This window comes from Carlito syrichta, unplaced genomic scaffold (assembly GCF_000164805.1).
Source record: "Carlito syrichta isolate Samal-C Ts95f unplaced genomic scaffold, Tarsius_syrichta-2.0.1 Scaffold20995, whole genome shotgun sequence".
Lineage (NCBI taxonomy): Eukaryota > Metazoa > Chordata > Mammalia > Primates > Tarsiidae > Carlito > Carlito syrichta.
The window spans coordinates 3742-10398 of NW_006965091.1; the positions used below are offsets into that span (position 1 = coordinate 3742).

Below are 6657 nucleotides of genomic sequence, written 5' to 3' on the forward strand. Positions count from 1 at the left end.
CATACCTCATCAACAAGGGTACCTGCATGATCAATGTTTGTATACCTAACCCTGAATTGTACCCCACATCTTTATAATAAATAAATAAACGTAAAATAAAATAAAACATAAATACTTTTAAAAGATAAAAAGTAAAATGCTTTTGTATAGTGTGAGACTAAGTTCGGGTTTACTATTTTTCTTTATATGTAACCTTTAGGGCCACATCATTTATTGAGAAAACAGTCTATTCCACCTTAAACCACATTTCAGCTCTTGTTAAATATAATGAGACTTTGTATACATGAATGTTAGGCTCTGTTTTTTGCTCAGTGTCTCTCTATGTCTAGTCTCATGATAATGTGACACTTTATGTAAACTAATTGTACCTCTTAAATTTGGTCACTAAACTGTTCTTTCTCTTTAAGATTTTCTTATTATAAGTCATTTTATATCTATGTAAAATTTAAAATCAGTTTGCTCATTTCCTTCGGAAAAAAAATCTTGTAGTTGTGTTATAACTGCATTAAATCTATAGAGTAGTCTGTTTGTTAGAAGCATAATGTAGGCCACTACTTTGTTAAACTCTTGTGTAACCACATGGCTGTTTCCTATCTGTTGCCCACTCCCCTACTTGTGAAGTTGAATCTTCTCTCTCTCTCTCTCTCTCTCTCTCTCTCTCTCTCTCTTTCTTTGTCTCTAATTTTCTTTATAAATGAACTATATTTTCCAATCTAAAAATTAAAACTAAAGAAATGTAATGCAAATCACATGTATCATTTTAAATGCATTAGTATTTAAAATAAAAAGTTAAAAAGAGACAGGGAAAAGTAAAATAAATAAATAAATAAAGATGTGGGGTACAATTCAGGTTTCGGTATACAAATGTTCATTATGCGGGTACCCTTGTTGATGAGGTGTGCTCCCTCCTCCCCTGCAGTTTCCCATTACTGCCAATCCCTTTCTTATAATATTACAATAATTGTTCAAGATCTGCTTATGTGTGAGAACATGTGGTACTCAGTTCTTTGTTTCGTGATAGATCACCCGGTATTATAGCCTCTAAGTCCATCCAAATCGCTGTGAAGTTCATAATTTTGTCCTTCTTTATGGCTGCATAATATTCCATCGTGTATATGTACCACATTTTTTATCCAGTCCTTTTTCAATGGACATCACAGTTCGCTCCATGTTTTGCTCTTGTTGCAATAAACATGTGTGCAGGGTATATCACATTTTATCAATTCATCAACTGATGGACACTTAAGTTGATACCAAATCTTGGCTGTTGTAAGTGCTGCAATAAACACAAGGGTGTAGAGATCTCTTCCACAAAGTGATTTCCTTTCTTTTGGATATATACTCCATAGTGGGATTGCTGGATCTTATAGTATTTTTTTTAAGTTTTTAAGGAATCTCCATGTTTTTCATAATGGCAATACTATTTTACATTCTTACAACAGTGTATAAGAGTTCCTTGTTCTCTACATTCTGACCAGCATTTATTATTTTTTGTCTTTTTGATAACAGCCATTTTAATTGGGTGAGATAACATATCATTGTAGTTTTAATTTGCATTTCCCTGTTGATGAGTGATGCTGAGCATTTTTTCATGTATGTCTTAGCCATTTGTACATCTTCTTTTGAGAAATGTCTATTCATGTTTTTGCCCATTTTGTAATCACATTATTAATCTTTTTGATATTGAATAGAGTTCCTCATATATTCTGGTTATTAATCCCTTGTCAGATGAATAGTATGCAAATATTTTTTCTCATTCTGTAGGTTGTCTTTTCACCATGTTGATTGTTTCCTTTGTTGTGCAGAAAACTTTGGCTTTATATAATCCCATTTATTCATTGTTGCTTTTGTTACCCATACTTTTGAAGTCTTATCCAAAAACTCTTTGTCCAGACTAATGCCCTGAAGTAAGTCCCCAGTGTTTTCTTCTAACAGTTTCATACTTTCAGGTCTTACCTTTAGGTCTGTAATCAATTTTCAATTGACTTTTTAATGTGGTGAGAGACACAGGGCCTAGTTTTATTCCCCTGCATATGGATATCCAGTTTTCCCAGCACCATTTATTGAAGAGACTGTCCTTTCCCTGATGTATGTTCTTGGTGGTTTTTTCAAAAATCAGTTGGCTCTAAATGCATGAATTTATTTCTGGGTTCTCTATTCTGTTCCACTGGTCTGTATCTGTTTATATGTCAGTGCTATACTGTCTTTACTACATTTTCGAAGCAAGGTACCATGATGCTTTCAGCATTTCAGCATTGTTCTTTCTGCTCAGAACTACTTTGGCTTCAGGGTCTTTTGTGCTTCCTTACACATTTTAGAATTTTTTTTATTTCTGTGAAGAATATCATTGATATTTTGATAAAGATTGCATTTAATCTGCAGATAACTTTGGGCAATATGGACATTTTGACAACATTAATTCTTCCAATCCATGACCATGGGATATCTATACATGTATGTACCAACTTGTCCTCAACAGACTTCTGCTTCACTTCTACCACCATCCCAAAGATGCTGTTGAATATCCAGACACAAAGCAAAACTATCACCTATAAAGGCTGCATCACCCAGATATAATTTTTCTTGCTTTTCTGGAGAGTTGGATAACTTCCTCCTGACAATGACTGGTTTGTGGACATCTGTCACCCCTGGCACTACACAGTCATCATGAGCCCCCAACTCTGTTTCCTTTTGCTTCTGGTGTCCTGGATCATGACTGTCCTGCATTCCTTTTTACAAAGCTTAATGGTGCTGAGGATGTCCTTCTGTACAGACTTGGAAATCCCTCACTTTTTCTGTGAACTGAATCAGGTTGTCCAGCTTGCCTGTTCTGACACCTTCCTCAATAATGAGTGGTATATTTAGCAACTGGACTTTTAGGTGCTATTCCCATCACTGGGATCCTTTTCTCTTACTTTAAGATTGTATCCTCCATTTTGAAAATTTCATCAACTCGGGACAAGTGTAAAGTATTTTCCACCTGTGGGTCTCACCTCTCAGTTGTCTCCCTGTTCTATGGTACAAACTTTGGGGTGTACCTCAATTCTGCCACTGTTCAGAACTCTAGGGCCAGTGAGGTAGCCTCAGTGACATACACTGTGATCATACCCATGCTAAACCCCTTTATCTCAGCCTTCGAAACCAACACTTGAAAATGGCCCTGAAAAAGCTCTTCAAGAGAAAACATCCTCTACATAATAGAAACATTCTATACCTCAGATTGAATAAATGTTCATGAATTGCAGGGCTTAAAATTCTGGGAAGCCTTAATTGTGATTATTTTATTAGCTCAGTAAAAGATAATCTTCAATTAACTCTATTCTCAATGTTTAATATCATAATTTTGTCTTCCATTTTGAGCAATTCCTTCTTCAGAACTTCCTTTTAAAACATTTAACCCTCTCCAACTATATTACTTAGGGTTTAGTTCAGAAAACACCAAGCCAATAAATGCCTCTTGCTTGACTTGGTTTGAGTTATTTTCTGTCTCCTGCTGACTAGAATGTTCCAATAAGCCTCACCTACTCTCAGCTTGTTGGTGCAATGCAATCAAACTTCTACCCACTCTACTAATAATGCCTTTGCTAAAGACACAAATGCCTATAGATTTTTAGAATCAATGATCATATAATGCATTTTCTCCCATTACATAAATGCATTTTCTCCCATTACATAAAACTGCTCTTCTAATTGGATTCTATAAAACAATATATTATCTAGTTCTTTTACTTCTCTGGATGCTTCTTCTTGGCCACCTTCTCAATCTCCACCGCCCTCTCACATGTTAGTATCCCAAGGGTTTTTTTATTTGGACCTCTTATCATTCTAAGACCTTCCAACCTGTTCGTATCCATACCCATCACTTCCCCAACAACTTACACTGTAATACATGTTCATTTCAAAAATTTTCCCAATCTCTTCTTCCCATTTTTCCAGATAACGTGTTAACATCTCCGAATAAACATTCCATATATAACTCAAAACCATCATTTCTGTTATTGCACGTGCTCATCTTTCCCTCAAATCAGTAAAGGCTATGGAAGCAGATGGTATGTTTAATTGGGGTGATTTGAGAGTAACTTAATAGAGGAACTATTTACAAAAGTTTGAGCATGGAGTATTGTGTTAGTCTATTTTGAATTGCTATAAAGAAGTACCTGAAGCAGCAAAAAGAATAAAATACTTAAGAATTCATTTAACTGAGGCAAAAGACTTGTCCAATGAAAACAACAAAACCCCTGTACAACTGATTACTATATATTTCTTCAACTTGTAACCTTTAAAATAAACATTTTAATGAGAAAAAAGAAAACAACAAAACATTGATGAAAGAAATGCAAAAAGATACAAATAAATGGATAGACATTCCAAGTTCACAGGTTGGAAGATTGATAATATAAAGATGTTAATACTACCCAGAGAAATCTACAGATGTAATAAGATCTCCAGGAAAATCCTAGCAGTATTTTGGCAGAAATTTTTTAAAAGTCATTCTAAAATTTGTGTGAAACCTTAAGGTATCCAAAATAGCAAAAAAAAACAAAAACAAAACTTTTAAAACAATGTCAAAGTCAAAAGTCTCATACTTGCTAATTTCAAAACGACAGTAATCAAAACAGTGTGGTATTGGTAGAAAAGGGGTTATAAAAACCAATGAAACAAAACAGAGAACACAGAAATAAACTCTCACCTATTTGGTCAAATGGTCTTCAACAAGGGAGCCAAGACCACTCAGTGTGGGAAAGGACAGTCTCTTCAACAAGTGACCTTGGAAAAATTGTGTATTCACATGCAAAAGAATGAAGTTGGACCCTTACTTTACACCATGCACAAAACTTAAATTTAAATTGACCACAGACCTAAGTGTAAGAACCAAAACTGTAAAACTTCTAGAAGAAAGCAGGGCTGGCAGGACTCAGTGGCTCAGTCTGTAATCCCAGTGCTTTGGGAGGCCAAGGTGAGTGGATTGCCTGAGCCCGTGGGTTCAAGACCCACCTGGGCAAATTGGTGAGACATCACCTCTACAATAAATCAAAAATTAGCCGGGCATGGTAGCGCGTGCCTGTAGTTCCAGCTACTTGGAAGGCTGAGGCAGAAGGATCGCCAGAGCCCAGCAGGTCAAGGCTGCAGTGGCCAGGAGCAGTCACTGCACTTCCGTCTGAGTGACAGAGTAAGACTCCAACTCAAAAAAAAAAGAAAAGAAAAGAAAGCAGGGCTAAAACTTTATGACACTGGATTTGGCAATAATTTCTTTAATATAATATCAAAAAACAGGCAACACAGGAAAAAACTACCAGGAGTGCCAAGAATATGTACACATGGTTTAAGAGATGTTATGTATAGTACTTTTCAAAGTTGAACTGAATTATGGTAGTAATGTGTAATAAGATGTTCGCTAAGAAGATGGTCTTAACCAAATGAATGCTAGCATCACCATGCAACAAGTAGAACAGTAGTACAAATTTAATACAGCTTTTTCCTTTCCTAAAATGTGTATACATTTTTTGGTACCCCCTGTGTACAAATGGGACTACATCAAGGCATGATCAACAGATTGAAAAGACAGACTATGAAATGGGAGAAAACAACCACAAATCACGTATTAATATTTGATAAGGAGCTAATGTCCCAAATATATAAACAACTCCTACAACTCAATGACAAAAATACAAATAACTCAATATTTTTAAATAGACAAAGTTCTTGAATAGACATTTCTTCAAAGATGATATTTAAATGGCTGACAACAATATGAAAAGATGTTCAACATCACTAATCATTAGAGAAATACAAATCAAAATCACAATAACATATCACATCATTCCCATTAGAATGACTAGTATCAAACAATAAAAATAAAACCAGAAAATAACATATATTGGTGACGATGTAGAGAATGAAGAACAAAATTATGAACTTCGCAGTAACTTGGATGGACTTAAGGCTATAATACTAAGTGATCTATCATAGAAACAAAGAACCAAGTATCACATGTTCTCATTCATAAGCAGTCTTTGAACAATTTTTGTAATACTATAAGCAAGGGATTGGCAGCAGTGGGAAACTGCCAGGGGAGAAGAGGGCACACCTCCAAAGCAAGGGTACCTGCATAATAAACATTTGTATAACTAACCCTGAATTGTACCTTAAGCAAAATTTAAAAAAAAAAAAGAAATCAGAACACTTGTGTGCTGTTGGTGGGAATGTAAAATGATGCCACTTCTGTGGAAAACAGCTTAGTGGCTCCCCCAAAGAAATGAAATAATTTCACTTCTAGGTATATACAAAAAAATCAAAAATTGATATCTCAAAGTATTTGCACACCCATGCTTTCTCCCCCTCCCCTTTGTGCCTCCTACCCCCTCTCCCTCTCAATCTCCAGTGGATAAATGAGTAAACAAAATGTGGTATATAAATACAATAAAATATCATTCAGCCTTGAAATGGAAATAAATTCTATCATTGCTACAATATGGATGAACCTTGAGGAGACTATGCTAAGTGAAATATGTCAGTCCCCAAAAAGACAAATATTGTGTTATTCACTTAAATGAAGCCATTCAAGATAGTCAAATTCATAGAAACAAAAGTACAGTGATGGTTGCCAGGGGTTGCCAGAGGGCAAGATGGAGAGGGTTGTTTAATGAATATACAGTT

At 35.3% G+C, this 6657-nt stretch overlaps 1 protein-coding gene across 1 annotated transcript in view; it reads left to right on the forward strand.

Annotated features, from left to right (window-relative positions):
* The window catches only part of LOC103264922 (adhesion G protein-coupled receptor E2-like), a gene marked incomplete at its 5' end in the record, with an annotated part of 53855 nt that overhangs the window by 2519 nt on the left and 44679 nt on the right, over nucleotides 1-6657 (forward strand). The gene's annotated exons all lie outside the window — the stretch shown is intronic.